Genomic DNA, 19,504 nt, shown 5'->3' with positions numbered 1-19,504 from the left:
TAAATAAAAAAGCAGTACTTAAGGGGAAATTTACAACACTAAATGCTTATATTAGAAAAAAAGGTCTCAAGTTAGTAATCTAAGCTTCCACCATAATGAACTGTAAAAAGAATTATTATAACCCAAAGCAAGCAGGAGGAAACAATAAAAACAAGGCAAAAAAATCAATAAAATTGAAGAGGAAAACTACAGAAAAATCAACAAAACCAAATGCTGGTTATCTAGAAAAAAAAATTTTTTAATTACTTATTTATTTGACAGAGAGAGAGATTGAGAGAGAGAGAGAGCAGAACAGGAGGGAGGGGCAGAGAGAGAACAGGCTCTCCACTGAGCAGGGAGCCCGACACAGGGCTCGATCCTGGGACCCCAAGATCATGACCTGAGCTGAAGCAAGATGGTTAACCGACTGAGCCACCATGGCACCCCAAGATTTAGAGCCCCACATCAGGCTCCCTGCTCAGTGGGGAACCTGCTTCTCTCTCTCTGCCCCTCCCCCCACTCATGTGCTCTGTCAAATAAAATCTTTTTAAAAAATTGACAAATCTTGGGGCAACTGGCTCAGTCAGTAGAGCATATGACACTTGATCTCAGGGTGGTGAGTTCAAGCCCCATGATGTACGTAAAGATTACTTTAAAAAACTTGTAAGTCTATAGAAAACTGGCAAAAAAAAAAAGGGGGGGGGGACATAAACTATCAGGAATGAAGAGGGAAATATCATTACAGATCCTAGAGACATTAATTAAAAGGGGACATTATCAACTTACACCTATATATTCAAACAAGAATGGACAAATCTCTTAAACTCAACTTACCAAAACTGACACAAAGAAATAGAAAATGTAATTACCCCACATATAAAACAAAAATTGAATCTAAAATTAAAATCCATTCCAAAGGAAAAAGAAAAATAAAAGTAACATTGTTTTTTAATTCCACTGACTTACATAATTTAGTTTTGTTTTAAATTTAAGGAAACAAATAATTTGCCAAAGTATTTTGTTAAGATTTAAGGGTTTTTAATTAATTTTTTTTTTAAGATTTTATTTATTTATTTGACAGAGAGAGAGAGACACAGCCAGAGAGGGAACACAAGCAGGGGAGTGGGAGCAGGAGAAGCAGGCTTCCCACGGAGCAGGGAGCCCAATGTGGGGCTCGATCCCAGGACCCTGGGATCATGACCTGAGCCGAAGGCAGACGCTTAACGACTGAGCCACCCAGGTGCCCCAATTAAGTTTTTTAATTTATGTTTTTAGTAATCTCTACACCCAACCTGGGGCTCATACGCCCAACCCAGAGACCAAGAGTCGCATGCTCTTCTGACTGACCCAGTCAGGCACACCTAAGTTTCAAGGATTTTCAACTTTCAGAAATTAGATTCCTATTCTACAAAAAAAATGAATAATTAAAGACAATGACATGGGGCGCGTGGGTGGCTGAGTCGGTTAAGGGCCTCATTTGCCTTCAGCTCAGGTCATGATCCCAGGGTCCTGGGATAGAGCCCCACATCCACCCTCCTGCTCAGCAGGGAGTCTGCTTCTCCCTACTGCTTGTGCTTGCTCTCTCTCGAATAAATAAAATCTTTAAAAAATAAAAAAAATTAGGGACGCCTGGGTGGTTCAGTCAGTTAAGCGTCTGCCTTCAGCTCAGGTCATGATCCCAGGGTCCTGGGATCAAGTTCCACGTGGGCTCCTTGCTCAGCAGGGAGTTTGCTTCTCCCTCTGCCTGCCACTGCCCCTGCCTGTGCTCTCTCTCTGACCAATAAATAAAATATTTTAAAAATAAAAAAAATTAAAAAATTAAAAAAATTTTAAAAGACAATGACATTAAACCACAAAGGTAATAACTAAAGATCTATCCTAAATAATTATCAATATATGAAATAAATCATTAGACCCCAAACTAGTCTAATACAAAGTATCAACTTAATTACCATTTCAGGACTTGAACCTGTTTCCAAAGCTAAATACCATAACCTTTGTACCTGGCATGATTAAGGATATTAATCTGAACGTTAATAAAATATTCTGGCCAAGTTACTGTTTTATACATACACAAACATCTATATACATAAAACAAACATATATGAATGTAGGTATATATGAATATGTATATACATACCACATACTAATATTGTTCAGTAACTCATTTAAAATTCCTTTTATGATTCAGAGGTTATTCCAACATGTTATGCCTCAACACGTTTACGGTCATGCACTCACTCACCAAATGCTTGTTAAGTGCTCTTCTATCAGGCACTGTGCTAAGCCACCACAGACATTTAAGTAAGACCTCACCCTAAAGCTTCAAAGAGTTCACAATCTAATGAGAATGACATAAAAAAAAAAAAAAGTAAGACATGTAAACAACTATAACAAAAACCCTATGAAATGATTATGAACTAGTGATTACAAAACTAGTTCTTACAGTATTCTCTCTAGTTTATATATATGCATACCTCTTTTTATTGCACTTCTCAGATACTGTTTTGTTTTGTTTTTACGTGAAGGTTTGCAACCCTGCAAAGCAAGTCTATCAGCACCGTATTTCCAAAAGCATTTGCTCACTCCACGTCTGTCATATTTTGCTGATTCTCACAATATTTCAAACTTCTTCATTATTATTATATATGTTATGGTGATCTGTGATCAGTGACCTTTGATGTTACTATTGTACAATTTTAACTAGGGTGCCACCAATGACTCCAATGTAAGACAATGAACTTTGTTGAGAAATGTGTACGTTCTGATTGCTCCACCAACCAGCCATTCCCTTCATCTCTCTCCCTCTGCTTGGGCATCCCTATTCCCTAAGAAACAATACTGAAATTAGGCCAATCAATAACCCTACAATGGCCTCGAAGTATTCAAGGAAAAGAAGAGTCACACGTCTCTCACTGTATATCAAAAGCTACAAATGATTAACCTCAGTAAGGAAAACTTGTCAAAAGCTGAGAGAGGCCAAAAGCTAGGCTTCTCGCATCAGTTAGCCAAGTTGTGAATGCAAGGGAAAAGTTTTTGAAGGAAATGAAAAGGGCTCCCCCAGTGAACAAATGGTAAGAAAGTGAAACAGCCTTATTGCTGATATGGAGAACATTTTAGTGGTCTGGATAAAAGATCAAACCAGCCACAAAATTCCCTAAGACAAAACCTAATCCAGATCAAGGTCCTAACACTCTTCGATTCTACAAATTGAGAGAGGAGAGGAAGCTGCAAAAGAAAAGCTTGAAGCTAGCAGAGGTTGATTTATGAGGTTTGTTTTTTTTTTTCAATGTTTTATTTATTTATTCATGAGAGTCAGAGAGAGAGAGAGAGGCAGAGGCAGAGGGAGAAGCAGGCTCCCTGCCCAGCAGGGAGCCCGATGCGGGACTCGATCCCAGGACCCTGGGATCATGACCTGAGCCGAAGGCAGACGTTTAACCATCTGAGCCACCCAGGCGCCCCTGATTTATGAGGTTTAAAGAAAGAAGCCATTTGGGGCGCCTGGGTGGCTCAGTCGTTGGGCAACTGCCTTTGGCTCAGGTCATGGTCCCAGGGTCCTGGGATCGAGCCCCACATCGGGCTCCCTGCTCAGCGGGAAGCCTGCTTCTCCCTCTCCCACTTCCCCTGCTTGTGTTCCCTCTCTCGCTGTCTCTCTGTCAAATAAGTAAATAAAATCTTAAAAAAAAAAAAAAGAAGCCATTTTCCATAGCATACAAGTGCAAGGTAAAGCAAGTATTGATGCAGAAGCTGTAGCAAATTATCCAGAAGGTATAGCTAAGATAATTAATAAAGGCGGCTATACCAGACAACAGATTTTTTTTTTTAAGGGCTCCATGCTCAACACAGAGCCCAACGTGGGGCTTGAACTCACATGACATCAAGATCTGAGCTGAGATCAAGAGTCGGATGCTTAACCGACTAAGCCACCCAGGCACCCCCTAAACAACAGATTTTAAATGTAGATGAAACAGCCTTACACTGAAAGGAGATGCCACCCAGGACTTCCATAGCTGGATAGAAGTCAATGCCTGGATTCAAAGTTTCCAAGGACAGGCTAACTCTCTTGTTAGGGGCTAATGCAGCCTGTGACTTTAAGTTGAAGCCAATGCTCATTTACCATTCTAAAATCCTAGAGCCCTTAAGAATTATGCTAAATCTATTCTGCCTGTGCTCTATAAATGAAACAAAGCCTGAATGACAGCACATCTGTTTAGAATATGGTTTATTGAATATTTTAAGCTCACCACTGAGACCTACTACTCAGAAAAAAAAAGATTCCTTTTACTGTTCATTGACACCACACCTGGTCACCCAAGAGCTCTGATGGAGAGGTATGAGATTAACATTTTTTTTTAAAGATTTTATTTATTTATTTGACAGAGACAGAGATAGCGAGAGCAGGAACACAAGCAGCAGGAGTGGGAAAGGGAGAGCAGGCTTCCCGCCAAGGAGGGAGCCCAATGTGGGACTCGATCCCAGCACCCTGGGATCCTGACCTGAGCCGAAGGCAGACGTTTAACGACTGAGCCACCCAGGCGCCCCTGATTTATGAGGTTTAAAGAAAGAAGCCATTTGGGGCGCCCGCTAACAAAACATCCATTCTGCAACCCATGGATCAAGGAGTAATTTCAACCTTCAAGTCTTATTAAGAAATATATCTTATGGGGCGCCTGGGTGGCTCAGTCGTTAAGCGTCTCCCTTCGGCTCGGGTCATGATCCCAGGGTCCTGGGATCAAGCCCAGCATCCGGCTCCCTGCTCAGCAGGAAAGCCTGCTTCTCCCTTTCCCACTCCCCCTGCTTGTGCTTCCTCTCTCGCTGTCTCTCTCTGTCAAATAAATAAATAAATAAAAAGAAATATATCTTACATAGTCAGAGATGCCATAGATAGTGATTCCTCTGATGGATTAGGGCAAAGTCAACTGAAAACCTTCTGGAAAGGATTCACCATTCTAGATGCCATTAAGAACATCTGATTCATGTCAAGAGGGCAAAATACCAACAATAACAGGAGTTTGGAAAAAGTTAATTCCAATCTTCATGAATGACTCTGAGGGGTTCAAGACTTCAGTGAAGGAAGTAACTATAAATATATAAATAGTAAAATAACTAAATTTAGAAGTGGAGCCTGAAGATGTGATTGAATTGCATGATAAAACCTTGATGAGAAGCTGTTTCTTATGAATGAATGAGCAAAGAAAGTGGTTTCTTGAGATGAATTCTACTCCTGGTGAAGATGCTGTGAAGATTGGTGAAATGACAACAAAGAATTTAGAATATTACATAAACTTAGCTGATAAAGCAGCAAAAGGGTTTGAGAGGATTGACTCAAATTTTTAAAGAAAGTTCTATGGTGCATAAAATGTTATCAAACAATATCATATACTGAGAAACTACTCATGAAAGAAGTCAACTGATGCAAAAACTCCACTATTTTCTCATTTTAAGAAATTGCCACAGCTTCAGCTTCACCCAGATCACTCCACCAACATGGAGGGAAGACCCTCGACCAGCAAAAAGGTTACAACCTGCTGAAAGTTCAGATGATGGTTAGTCTTTTTTTAGCAATATTTTTAAATTAAGATATGCACGTTGTTTTGTCAGATATAATGCTACTGCACACTAACAGACTAAAATGTAGTATAAACATTAATTATTATATGCACTTTGAAAACAAAAAATTTCAGGGGCGCCTGGGTGGCTGTGGGTTAAGCGTCTGCCTTGGGCTCAGGTCATGATCCCAGAGTCCTGGGATCGAGCGTGCATCAGGCTCCCTGCTCTGAGGGGAGCCTGCTCCTCCATCTCCCTCTGTGGCTCCCTCTGCTTGTGCTCTTTCTCTCTCTCTCAAATAAGCAAAATCTTTAAAAAAAAAAAAAAAAAGTAAAGAGTCATTTGACTCACTTTATTGTGGTGGTCTGGAACCAAACCGACAGTATCTCCAGGTTATGCCTGTACTGATCTATTTTTATTGGCATACCACCACGTGCCCTTCTTGGCTCTTCCCAACTCATTTCATCCCAATCCTTAACTTTGGAACAACAAATCCATCTAGTCCTTCTTTTATCATTCAGTTCCAGCAGTCTTTTCCTTCTTTTTTTAGGAGCCTTTCAAAGAAGGATCTCCTTATTCTGAATAAGGGAAGGTGTAAAACCATGGATTGAGTCATTCCTCATATTATTTGGGGGAGAAAGGTGAGACTGCTGCAGCTCACACCTGCTGCCCAAAATTATGAAGCTGTCCAGCAGAAGTAATCCTGAAAGCTCTACTTATAGTTAAAAATAGGAAAAAAAAGAAAAAAAAAGGAGGGGGCACCTGGTTGGCTCAGTCAGTTAAGTGTCTGCCTTCGGCTTAGGTTGTGATCTCAGCTCTCTGCTCAGCAGGGAGTCTGCTTCTCCCTCTCTTTCCTCTGTGCTCTCCCTCTCTCTCTCAAATAAATAAAATCTTTAATTAAAAAGAAAAAGGAAAGAAAGCAAAAAAAGATCCCGAAGCCCTAAGAGACAAGCTTTAGAGTATGTAGCTCCAAAAGTGCCAAGTGGGGAAGGGAGGCAGCGAAGTCAATAGTGACGAGGATGATATTATGCAGTATCAAGAAAAACTTTTGTATTTGAAATGTATTATTTTACTTATCTTGAATACTTCTTCCTTATAAAATAAATGATATGAACAGATTTAGGTATGACCACTGTAATGAAGCTATGAAGAGGTGACTTATATAAGAGTACAAACAAGCTAGAGAGCATTTCCAAATTAATATAGTCCAATCCTTAAAACCTCTGATTTACAGAAAGCCAACTATCCTGTATTTTCACACTGCTAACCGTTATCAAATCTTCACTGGCTAAATTAATCCAAGATTAAAAAGTTAATAAAATGAAGGGCCACAAGACCAGTAGCATCATGTGTAAACTCACAAATACAGACTACAGAAAGCAGAGACCATCAGATATCCTGGAAGAAGCTATAACTACTGAAATGTGTACACATTATGAAAGTATTTTTGTCTTGTTTCAATAAAATTAATATAAAAAATTACAGAAAAGTCACTGGGTATACGTTTACCACGAAGTTTTCCTCATATTTTTACAGAGCTGTAATCATGGACTCTGACACTGAGTCCTTTTATCACATGACATAGTATCTGTTGTTACAGTCTTTAGCTTTATTTTAATGGCTGCCTAATATTCCATAGTAATTTTTAAATTATTTCTCCAACTTTCTGACATCTGTCATATAAATAATGCTGAAAGTAGTATTCATATGCATACTACTTTTCCTGCATTTGAAATTATTTCATTAGACTACACCCTATTTTCTAGTTTTATCTTTTAAATCAGAATAAACTACATACAGCTGGGACTTGATTCTAATTTTAAAGGAATGAGAACTTAAGTAGACTAAAGTTGGGGATTCTGGAGGCTCCTGATCACTTAAAAGACCAAAGGCACAGAGAGTAAAAACAAATCATTTGGACAAAACCATAACAGTACTTTAAAAATGAGAGGATTTAGAAAACTGGGTGACTTTAAAATGCAATGCTAACATTCAAGTTTCAAAACACTCTTTTATCTTCTAAGAAAAGGATATTACCAAGTCTTTTATTCCCAGAAGATGTGATTCTGAGAAAGCTGTAAAAACAAAATTTCCCACGGACTACTGGATTGCAGGTAAAGGAGTCAAAAGGCTTCTACGTGTATACGCACCCACTCACATGTATCTCGACTACTATTTTGTTAAATACACGCACAAGGAGGGGCGCCTGGGTGGCTCAGCCGTTAAGCGTCTGCCTTCGGCTCAGATCGTGATCTCAGGGTCCTGGGACCGAGCCCCACATCGGGCTCCCTGCTCGGTGGGAAGCCTGCTTCTCCCTCTCCCACTCCCCCTGCTTGTGTTCCCTCTCTCGCTGTGTCTCTCTCTGTCAAATAAATAAATAAAATCTTTTAAAAAATAAAATAAAAAAAATATGGGGCGCCTGGGTGGCTCAGTTGGTTAAGCGACTGCCTTCGGCTCAGGTCATGATCCTGGAGTCCCTGGATCGAGTCCCGCATCGGGCTCCCTGCTCGGCAGGGAGTCTGCTTCGTCCTCTGACCCTATCCCCTCTCATGTGTTCTCTCTCTCTCATTCTCTCTCTCTCAAATAAATAAAAAATCTTTAAAAAAAAAAATAAATAAATAAAAATAAAAATAAAAATAAAAAATAAAAAATAAAATAAAAAAAATAAAAAATAAAAATAAAAAATAACTACATGCACAAGGAGAGAAATAAACAAAACTGGCCCTGAACTGAACGCTGTTGATGGGAGATAAGGAATTCATTATACTCTTTAGTCAGTATGAAATTTTAGTAAGAAATTAAAAGCAGGGGCGCCTGGGTGGCTCAGTCAGTTAAGCGTCTGCCTTCAGCTCAGGTCATGGTCCCAGGGTCCTGGGATCGAGCCCCACATTGGGCTCCCTGCTCAGCAGGGAGCCTCCTTCTCCCTCTCCCACTCCCCCTGCTTGTGTTCCCTCTCTCGCTGTGTCTCTGTCAAATAAATAAAATCTTTAAAAAAAAAAAAAGAAGTTAAAAGCATAACGCAAAACAAAAAATTACAATCCCCGAAAAGAGCTATTTATGAGCGGCTTTTAATTTTACTACTGCAGAGAATGAAAGCGGCTGTGTCTTTCCTACTGCCTGATTGTAAACGGACCCTCCGTGGATCCCGATCCTGGCAAAAGTTTACGCTGCCGTTTCAAGTCCTCAGCTCCAGCACCGCGGAAGAGGAGCGCTGAGAACACAAAGAGGAGAAAGGCAAGGACCGGGCCTCAGGCTCTTCACAAGGTCTCCCATAAGACACGGGGGAACCTGCGAAAGGGGAAAAGACCGCTGCTCGCTTAAGCTAAAGAGAAAAGCAATTTCCTCCGGCCAAACGGGGCACCACCTCAAGAGGCCGCCCCGCCAGGTAGAGGCGATCAGACTCTCGCGGTCAATGCAGACCCCGACCTCCCGAAGTCTCTCTGGACCAGCGGAAACCGCACAGGGGTGTTACCGATACCGCAGGCCGAGCCCTGTCACCAACAGGAGCCGGAGCCGAGGCCGCGGCGTTTCCGCCTCGGGGGAGAGTCCTCGAGGCAGGAAGGACAACAGGAAAGTTTCGCCGCCTCAGGTAGCCAGGTCCAGCGGTATCCAAGCGGCTCTCGGCCCTGCCACGCCCCCAACCCCGGCCTCAAGCGGCCTCCCACACCGCGGACCTCCGGCCTGACCTCCGGCCTGACCACCGGCCTGACCCCAAACCCAGGATCCTTTCCTTTCTCCTCACTTGCCACCTCAGGGTCGTCTGAACCCCAGACTAGGGACTTCTAAATCCGGAGCGCAGTGCGAGGAGAAAAACAAAGACCCTTGACGTTAAGACTGCCACACTCACCTGGCTGAATCCAGGCGTGAAAACGGATCAAAGGAACTTGGCACTTAAAGCTCAGCATCCAAAATGGCGGCTCCCTCAGCCTCAGCACAAGCAAGCACGGGCGGAGGGATCTGCGGGGCCAAGATAGCCACTCCCTCCTTCCCAGAGATTGGCTGCGCGCTCGTCGCTCCCGGAACTCACGTCCTGAGCGGCTCGAGGCTCCCTCATCCAGCTCCCTTCGGAGCCGGCGCGATGGGAACTACTTCCCGCGGCGGAGGCATGGGTGGTGACGCGCTTACACGTCACGCCACCTGCGTTATCTTTACCTGGTAGAGGCGCAGGCTGGTTGGGGCCGGTCTTGCCCTAGGTGCGGAGAGGTGGACGGGAGTGGTTTGTTCACCTGCTGCTCTGTGCTCAGTACCTTTTATCGGATTTCTCCAGTCTCTCGAAAAACCGGCTCCAGTACTACCTGTTAGACCCTCGGAGTTACTCCCTGTGATTTGCTCCCGTCCTTCGCTCAACTCCAGTAACCCTAGGGGCTTTCCCCCGGGTGTCGGTTTTTTTCTCCTGCGGCAGTGCCTGAGCAGGTTTCAATTCTTTAGAGGCTGTTTTTCCGACCCTTCACCCTAGTCCCCTAGTTGCCCACCATCTCTCCATCGATGTCCTCCAATAACTCTGCCCCTCTTTTAAACCAAATCTGATTGCTCTTTCAACCCGAATCTCTAGTCTGTATTATTTAAGTCACTAATGTTTCCTCAACACCACGTTCTCCGGGAATTTACCTTATCTCTATTCAGAGGAAACTTTTAGTTTTCTTTTTCACTTGAAAACCAGTCTCTCGGTTTACCGAGGGAAGGGGCTTCTCGGCTCTTGGCTTCTAGGAGAGGTAATTCTGCCCCCTGCTGTAGAAGCTGCATCTACCGGGACCAAAATTGCGGTTTGCGAAATTGTAATGTGGTCGTATGACAAGGATGGAGCTACGCGTTACTGTATGAGGTTTATATGAATTTAGGAATAGTGTGTTTTTATAACCACTTGAAATATTTCCGTAAAAAACCGGTTCAAGAACCTCAAAATACAGTGTTTGGTTCTTTTAAAATGGGGGGAGGGGAGTCCCCTGTAAATACATGCAAATATAATTGAGTCTGTTACGCAGTAAGATAATGGCATCTTAAAAAATGGAAGTGAGGGCGGACTGCACGAATCTAAAAAGCAACCAAATGTAATGTGTGTGGATCTTGTTTAATGGTTCAAACAAACCAACTATAAAAGACACTTTTTGAAACAATCAGGGAAATTAGATTATGTACCAGGTATTACATGATACCAACTAACCAAAGAGTTGTTATTTTGGTAAACATGAAAATGGCATTGAGAATTTGTAAGAAAATGTCCTTTAAAAATTTTTTAAACAATGAATACTTTGCACTGGGGTTAAATCCAAAAATCCTGATGATTGTTTAATCGAATGTTATTGTTGTACAATTTTCTCTACCTTTAGGTATGTCTTAAAATGTTCATAGTCAGTAAGTCACAAGGTGAAAACAACCCAACTGTCCATTGTCTGATGACAATAAAAGATGGTACATACATACAATGGAATATTATTCATCCTAAAAAGAAAGGAAATTCTGATACATCATCTACAACATGGACAGATCTTGAAGCTATTATAGTATGTGAAACAAGCCAGCTGCAAAAGGAGGTAACAGTGTGTTATTCTTTCTATATGAGGTCCCTAGAGAGGTCAAATTCAGAGAGGGAGAAAGTAGAATAGTGACTACCAGGGGCCGGGGGACGAGAAAGTGGAGAGTGATTGTTTAATAAGTACAGAGTTTCATTTTGGGAAGACAAAAAAGTTCTGGAGATGTATGATGGTGATCGCTACATGACAATGTGAATGTACTTAATGCCACTGAAGTATATAATTAAAAATGGTTAAAAAGCTAACTTTTAGGTTATATTTTACCACAATAAAAAACTGTTCATAAAAATTTTTTTTAATTAAGTCTATGTCATGGAGGGGATTAAATAAACAGTATACATACTAATAATTTAAATGCAAAATGTGGAACCTTCTACAAGAAAACTGGCTCTAATTAAAAGAGACTAACGAGACATAATAACCAAATGAAATACATGAAACTTAATTGGATCCTGGTTGGAAAAAAAGGTATGTGGGGAAACAACTTAGGGTTCAAATGTGTTTCGAATATTAGATTCTATGAAATTATTGTTAATTTTCATAAGCAGTAGTAATTGTAGTTGAGCAGGGGAGTGTCCTTATTCTTAGGAGATGCATGTTGAACTATGTAAAAGTAAAGGAGCATGGTGTCTGCAACTTATTTTCAAATTGTTCAGGGGAAAAAAAATGTGTGTTTATAATAGGCTATTATACATCTCCATAGGAAGTAGTAGTTTTCTCCCTGAAACTACCAGATTAAGCCACAGTTCCAGCAATAAATATATTCTGATTCTGTTCTGCATTTAGTTTAAAAGCAAAATAAAGGGGATTGAATTTAATACTTTCTCTTTTTTTCAAGAGTAAAAATATGTTGGGGCGCCTGGGTGGCTCAGTCGGTTAAGTGACTGCCTTTGGCTTGGGTCACGATCCCAGGGTCCTGGGATCCAGCCCCGCATCGGGCTCCCTGCTCTGTGGGAGGCCTGCTTCTCCCTCTCCCACTCCCCCTGCTTGTGTTCCTGCTCTCGCTCTCTCTCTCTCTGTCAAATAAATAAATAAAAATCTTTAAATAAAAAAAGTGAAAATATGTTTGTTTTTACTAATTTGAGAGTACATGTGGGAAGTTTAATGAAAGACACCCCATGCCATTATTAATTTTTTGGAAAATATTAAAAATTTATGTATTTATTTTTTATTTTAAATTTAACACAAAAAGGATAAAATATGCATACTATTCAGTAAACTTGCTTTTTATTTTTATTTTTTAATTAAAGATTTTATTTATTTATTTATTTATTTATTCATTTTAGAGAGAGCCATGTGGGGCTTGATCTCACAACCCCAAGATCATGACCTGAGCTGAAATCAAGAGTCAGGCACCTAACTGACTGAGCCACCCAGGCACCCCCAAACTTGCTTTTTATATTTAATATATTCTGCATATCGTTTTTTTTAAGATTTTATTTTTAAGTAATCTCTACACCCAGGTGGGACTCGAACTTAAAATCCTGAGATCAAGAGTTGCACACTCTACTGACCAAGACTTCCAGGCACCCCATTCTGCATATCCTTTTCTGTCAAGATATATAGATCCATCTTTAACCATGGAAACAGATATACCATTATTTAGCCAATCTCTTATTAATATTTAGGTTGATTCCAATCATTGTTCTGTAATGTGCTATAGTGAATATCCTTCTAAGTATGTATGTGCACATGTTCAGACTATTTTTCTTTTCAGACTATTTATTAAAGACAGATTCCCATAAGTGGCATTGCTAGGTCAAAGGGTATGCATATTTAAAAATTTGATTCCCACGTTACGTGTCCCCCAAAATTCAAATGTTGAAGTGCTAACTCCCAGGATCTCAGAATGTGACCTTATTTGGAGATTGGGTCTTTACAGAGGTAGTCAAATTCAAATGAGGTCCTTAGAGTGGGCCCTAATCCAATATGACTTATATTCCCATAAAAAGGTGAAATTTGGAGACACACACACACTCAGGGAGAACACCAAGTGAAGATGAACGCAGAGATGGAGGTGAAGCGTCTACAAAGCAAGAAACACCAGAGATTGCCAGCAAACCCACAGAAGCTAGGGAGAGGCTTGGAACCGATCCTTCCTTATAACCCTTAGAAGGCACTAACTCTATTGATAACTTTGATCTAGGACTTCCAGTGTCCAGAATCGTGAGACAATAAATTTCTGTTGTTTAAGCAACCCAGTCTGTGGTACTTTGTTGTAGCAGACTTACCAAACTAGTACAACCCATTACCAGACTTCTCTCCCAAAAGGTTCTATTATTTCATTCTCCTAGTGATAGTGTATGAGAGTGCCCATTTCCTCATACTCCCCACTATGGACATTGTCAATCTTTGTAATCTTGTTGAAACTAAGAAATTATTTTAATTTTCATATCTTTGAACATTAGTAAGATTGACTAGCTTGTAAATAGTGTGCTCATTATAGTCTTTTGCCCATTTTCCTAATGGTGCAGATAAACTTTTAAAATAAACTTCTTACAGTAATGCATAAATAGGCCAACACATAAATACAGTTGGCATAAATAGGCCAACCACACACACACAGCTGAAAAGGATGTACAGTAAACATTAAGTCTCCTTCCTCTGCTCCCTAGTCTTTTAATCCCTCACTCTAGAAATAGAATAACCATTGTTACCAGATTCTGGTGCCTTTGAGCAAGTTAATCTCTCCGTGCCTCAGTTTCCTCATCTGTAAAATGGTAATAATACATGTATATACATGCCCTTTTTTTACACATGTGGTGGTATACTAGGCACACTACACTGTAACCTGTACTATAACATACATTAAGATATATGTCCATATCAGTAGTTGTCAACAATTCTCATTCTTTTAAGAGACTGAATAATACTCCAATATATATGTGTACCGTAATTTTTTCAGCACTGTTCTACTGATGGGAATTTAGGTTATTTCCAATATTTTGTCTCTATAAACAATGCTGCAATGACTAGATAGTAGCTTGCATGGATTGTATTTAATAGGTAAATTCCCAGAAGCAGAACTGGGTTGAGGGGTAGGTATATTTTTAATGTTAATAAATATTGCCAGATCACCCTTGACAGAGGAAGTATCAATTTATATTGCCACCAATGTATGAGAGTTTCTATTTCCCCATGCCCTCAGTAGCACAGTATATTTGGTTAAGTTTGGATAACTTGACATTATTGCAACCTTATTCAAACCATGAAAGTAAAGATGAGTGAAAAGTGTCATGGAGCCCATGTCTTGCTAAAAGTGACATGATTCAGGGCGCCTGGGTGGCCCAGTCATTAAGCATCTGCCTTCGGCTCAGGTCATGGTCCCAAGGTCCTGGGATCGAACCCCACATCAGGCTCCCTGCTCGGCGGGAAGCCTGCTTCTCCCTCTCCCACTCCCCCTGCTCGTGTTCCCTCTCTCGCTATGTCTCTCTCTGTCAAATAAATAAATAAAATCTTTAAAAAAAAAAATAAAGTAACATGATTCATTTAGAAAAATTGTTTCCTACCCAGCAGTTGCTTCAATTCAGCATTCATCGCCTGTATTCTGTCCTGTCTAATTATTTAGATCCTATAGTACATCAGAGTAAATCATGCCACACCAGTCAGTTATCCAGCCAGTACCTCTGTCCCTGGCTGAACAGACCAGTTTCATTCCGAAGCAAAACATAATTGAAAAAATCAAACTGACTCACATTATTTTGCTTGAAAATTCTGTTTTGCTCTTAGGATAAAAATTAACACATAGCATTTCTTTGGTTAACTAACCAGTAACTCTTTTTTGTGTAAATGATTATAACTAGTGGCCATAACAAAAACCTGATATAGTACTTGAACGCAGTGGAATAAGGGTCCATAACAGGCCTGCAGGCCAAGATCAGTCAGGGCTGGTTTTGTACACTCTCCCCAGCTAAGAATGGTTTGTGCAGTACTGATGGATTGTAAAAAACAAAAAACAAAAGGAAAGAAGAATATGTGACAGAATCCTTTTTTTTTTTTTAAGATTTTATTTATTTATTTGAGAGAGAGAGAAACAGCATGAGAGCGGAGAGGGTCAGAGGGAGAAGCAGGCTCCCTGCCGAGCTGGGAGCCCGATGCGGGACTCGATCCCAGGACTCTGGGATCGTGACCTGAGCCGAAGGCAGTCGCTTAACCAACTGAGCCACCGAGGCGCCCTGTGACAGAATCCTTATGTGCCCACAAATAAAATATTTATTAACTGGCCCTTTACAGAAAAGTTTTGCTGACCGCTGCAATAGAAGAAAGTACTACACGTTTTATAAGAGAGAAGGGAAAGATGATGGGCAGAGAGTAATTTGTCTTTTTTCCTTTTTTTTTTTTAAGATTTATTTATTTGAGAGAGAGAGTGAGTGGGGGGAGGAGCAGAGGGAGAGAATTCCAAGCAGACTCTCTGCTGAGCAGAGCTAACTCAGACTGGATCTCACAACCCTGAGATCATGACCTGAGCTGAAATCAAGAGTTGGACGCTCAACTGACTGAGCCACCCAGGTGCCCCTTGTCTTTTTTCTTTTAAGTACTATCATTTAGAAAAAGGAAAGTTTTGGGGCACGCGGGTGGCTCAGTGGGTTAAGCGTCTGACTTTGGCTCTACCCTCAGTGAGGAGTTTGCTTGTCCTTCTCCCTCTGCCCCTCCCCCACTCATGCTTACTCTCTCAAATAAATAAATAAAAAAAATATTTTCAAAAAAATAAAAGGGAAAGTCTCAGAAATATAAAATAGGAACCACTCTGGATATTTTCATAGGCCTATAGAAAAATCAAGAGCATTTTTTAGAGCACCTATGGAATGATTCTTCAGAGAACTTATTAATATCATTAATTAGGGCTTCATACAAATATTAAATATTTCTATGGTATTTTTCAGTTTGCAAGTTACTTACAAGCACATTATCTCAATTTGAGGCTCACGACATTCCTATGAAGCAACTATGGATCAGAAGTGATTGTTCATTTTTATAGGAGAAAAGTGAAGCCCAGAGCTGTAGTGATCAATCCAAGGTCAACAAGTACAAGCACCAGGGTCAGATCTTGACCCAGATCTTGAGACTAGTCTTTCCATTATATACTTTCCATTATCCATAATGATTTGCATCCTGGTTTTACCTCCAATTCATGTGTATTGATTTCATCAACAAATGAAAAGAAAAATGCATTAAATCACAGTTATGATTCTGATTTAGGTTCATATACAAGATCAAAAGAAAGTTCTCAAATCAAATTGTTTTCATGACATTTATCATCATTGTAATCATCCTAGAAAACTTAATTTTTCCTTAAATGACTCCAAAGGGATGAAAATATAACTCTAGATTCTAAATATAAACTCAAAAGTTAAAACAATCTCCCTAAAATATGATATTTATATCCAGACTGTATGACACGGGCATGAGGATAGACATATAGATCAATGGTATAGAATTGAAAGTCCAGAAATAAACCCATACATTTACGGTCAATTGATACTCAACAAGGATAATAAAACAAGTCAATGGGTAAAGAATAGACTTTTCAACAAATAATTCTAGAAAAACTGGATATCCACATGCAAAAGAATAAAGTCGAAACTCCCTGTCTCACACTTAAGCAAAAATTAACTCAAAATGGATCAAAAAATTAAATGTAAGAGCCAAAACTATAAAACTCTTAGAAGAAAACATGGATGTAAATCTTCATGACTGTAGACTACGAGGTGGCTTCATAGATATGACACCTAAATCACAAGCAGCCAAAGAAAAAATATACAGGTTGGACTTCATACATAAAAATCTTTGGTGCTTTCAAGGACACTACCAAGAAAGTAAAAAGACAGCTGACATAGTGGCAGAACATTTTTGGAAGTCACATATCCTATAAGGGTCTAGTATCCAGAATATTAAAAAACAACAACTCTTGGGCGCCTGGGTGGCTCAGTCGTTAAGCGTCTGCCTTCGGCTCAGGTCGTGATCCCAGGGTCCTGGGATCGAGCCCCGCATCGGGCTCCCTGCTCGGCGGGAAGCCTGCTTCTCCCTCTCCCACTCCCCCTGCTTGTGTTCCCCTCTCTCACTGTGTCTCTCTCTGTCAAATAAATAAATAAAATCTTTAAAAAAAAAAAAAAAAAAAAAAAAAAAACAACTCTTACAAAACAACACTGAAAAGCCAAATAACCCAATTTAAAAATGGGCAAAGAAGTTGTATAAGGCATTCTTCAAATGGTCAATAATAAGCACATGAGAAGGTGTTCAACATCCTTAGTCATCAGGGAAATGTAAGTCAAACCCACAGTAAGCTGTCCCTTCACACCCACTACAATAGGGCTATAGTAAAAAAGAAAAACTAACAAGTATAGTCTAGAATGTGGATAAATTGGAACCCTCCTACATTGCTGGTAGGAATATAAATGGATGCAGGCACTTTGGGAAACAGGCTGGCTGTTCCTCAGAAAGTTAGAGTTACCATGTGACCCAGTAATTTCACTCCTAGGTACATACCTAAGAAAATTGAAAAAATATGTTCACCCAAAAATTATACACAAATGTTCACAGCAACAGTATTCAGAAGAGCCCAAAAGTGGAAACAACACAAATATCCATCAACTGACAAATGGAAGTAATATGTAATATATCCATATACTGGAATATTATTTGGCCATAAAAAGAATGAAGTACTGGGGCAGCTCAGTTCATAGAGCATGTGACTCATGATCTCAGGGTCATGAGTTAGAGCCCCACATTGGAGGTAGTGTTTACTTAAAAAATAAAAAAAATCTAAAAAAAAAAAAGGAATGAAGTACTGACACATACTACAACATGGATGAACCTTGAAAACATTATGCCAAGTGAAAGGAACAGAAACAAAAGGCCCCATACTGTATGATTCCATTTATGTGAAATGTCCAGAATAGGCAAATCTGCAGAGACAGAAAGTAGATGAGTGATTGCCAAGGGCTGGGGGGAGGAAGAGTGAGGAATGACTGCTAATGAGTATAAGGTTTCTATTTGGGGCAATGAAAATGTTTTGGAATTAGATAATGGTGATGTTGCATGACCTTGTGAATATACTAAAAACCACTGAATTACATACTCTAAACGTATGAATTTCAGGGGCACCTGGCTGGCTCAGTAGGTAGAGGAGACTATTGATCTTGGGGTTGTAAGTTCAAACCCTGTGTTGGGTGTGGAGATTACTTAAAAATAAAATCTTTACAAAAAAAAAAGTGTGAATTTCATGGATTGTGAATTATATCTTAATAAATTTTTAAATGAAGTTCTTTAAATTATCTTACCAATATTGTTGTAATATGAAGCCCTAATGAGGTCATTGTAGAAGCCAGTAAATATAAAACTGATTAGGAAGATATTTCAAGGAAAAGTTTATAGAGTTGAAGTGGCAAAATAATAGCACAACTCTGAGTTGATTGGGAAAGTAGAAATAAAAAATGAAGCTGAAGAAAATCCATGATTAATAAAAAAGTATTCTAGATCCACAAGTTTAGGTGAGAACAGAGGAAAAAGAAACTAATTCCTTATTTAGTAATTTTTCCCTTATTTGATTACAACCCTGAGTCACACCACCTCAGAGACACAGGAAGGTTATAAGAATGGCATTATTATGATTTTATTTTATTTGCAGCTCAAGGAGATAGAACAAGCTGCCCAGCTAGCTTCACACAGTAACTTAATGATGAAACCAAGAAATTTCACTGGAGACTTTCTCCTAATGTTTTACCTGCTTGCTATTTTCATGTTGAAAATATCATCTATGTCAACTTTAAAGTGACATAATGAAGCTGTATTTGCATCCCTCAGTCTAAACTCATCAAGAATTACTGTTAAGTATGGAAGCCAATGTTTATTCCAGCTTGCATTCTTTTTTTCCCCAAGTTTTTATTTAAATTCCAGTTAGTTAAGATACAGCGTTAAATTAATTTCGGGTGTAGAATTTAGTGATTCAACACTTACATACAACACCCGGTGCTCATCACACGTGCCACACTCCTTAATCCCCATCACCTATTTAACCCATCATTTCCCCCTCCCTATAGTTAAAAGTCTGTTTTTTGGTTTGCCTCTTTTGTTTCCCTCCTATATTCATTTATTTTGTTTCTTAAATTCCACATGAGTGAAATCATATGGTAGTTGTCTTTCTCTGACTTATTTCTCTTAGCATAATACTCTAGCTCCATTCATGTCATTGTAGATGGCAAGATTTCACTTTTTTATGGCTGAGTAATATTCCATCACACACACACACACACACACACACACACTACATCTTTTTTTTTTAAGATTATTTATTTGAGAGAGAGAGAGCGTGTGTATGCATGAACAGGGGGAGGGGCGGAGGGAGAGGGAGAGAGAATCTCAAGCAGACTCCCCACTGAGCACAGAGCCCAACATGGGGCTCATACCATGATCCTGAGATCATGATCTGAGCTGAAATTGAGAGTCGA

General features: G+C 39.8%; 1 protein-coding gene across 2 annotated transcripts in view; it reads right to left on the bottom strand.

Annotated features, from left to right (window-relative positions):
• Nucleotides 1–9,514, bottom strand: part of IST1 (IST1 factor associated with ESCRT-III) — a 33,604-nt gene extending 24,090 nt beyond the window's left edge. Inside the window, exon 1 of one of the 2 annotated variants that reach the window (XM_036068636.2) lies at nt 9,374–9,514. The gene's annotated coding sequence lies outside the window, so the exon portion shown is untranslated. The remainder of the gene's footprint in view (nt 1–9,373) is intronic. The other variant, XM_036068634.2, reaches the window with a different exon arrangement.
• Nucleotides 9,515–19,504: the final 9,990 nt, after the last annotated feature.

Source organism: Halichoerus grypus, chromosome 15 (assembly GCF_964656455.1).
Source record: "Halichoerus grypus chromosome 15, mHalGry1.hap1.1, whole genome shotgun sequence".
In the NCBI taxonomy this organism is placed as follows: Eukaryota; Metazoa; Chordata; class Mammalia; order Carnivora; family Phocidae; genus Halichoerus; species Halichoerus grypus.
This window is presented reverse-complemented; position numbering and strand designations above follow the sequence as displayed.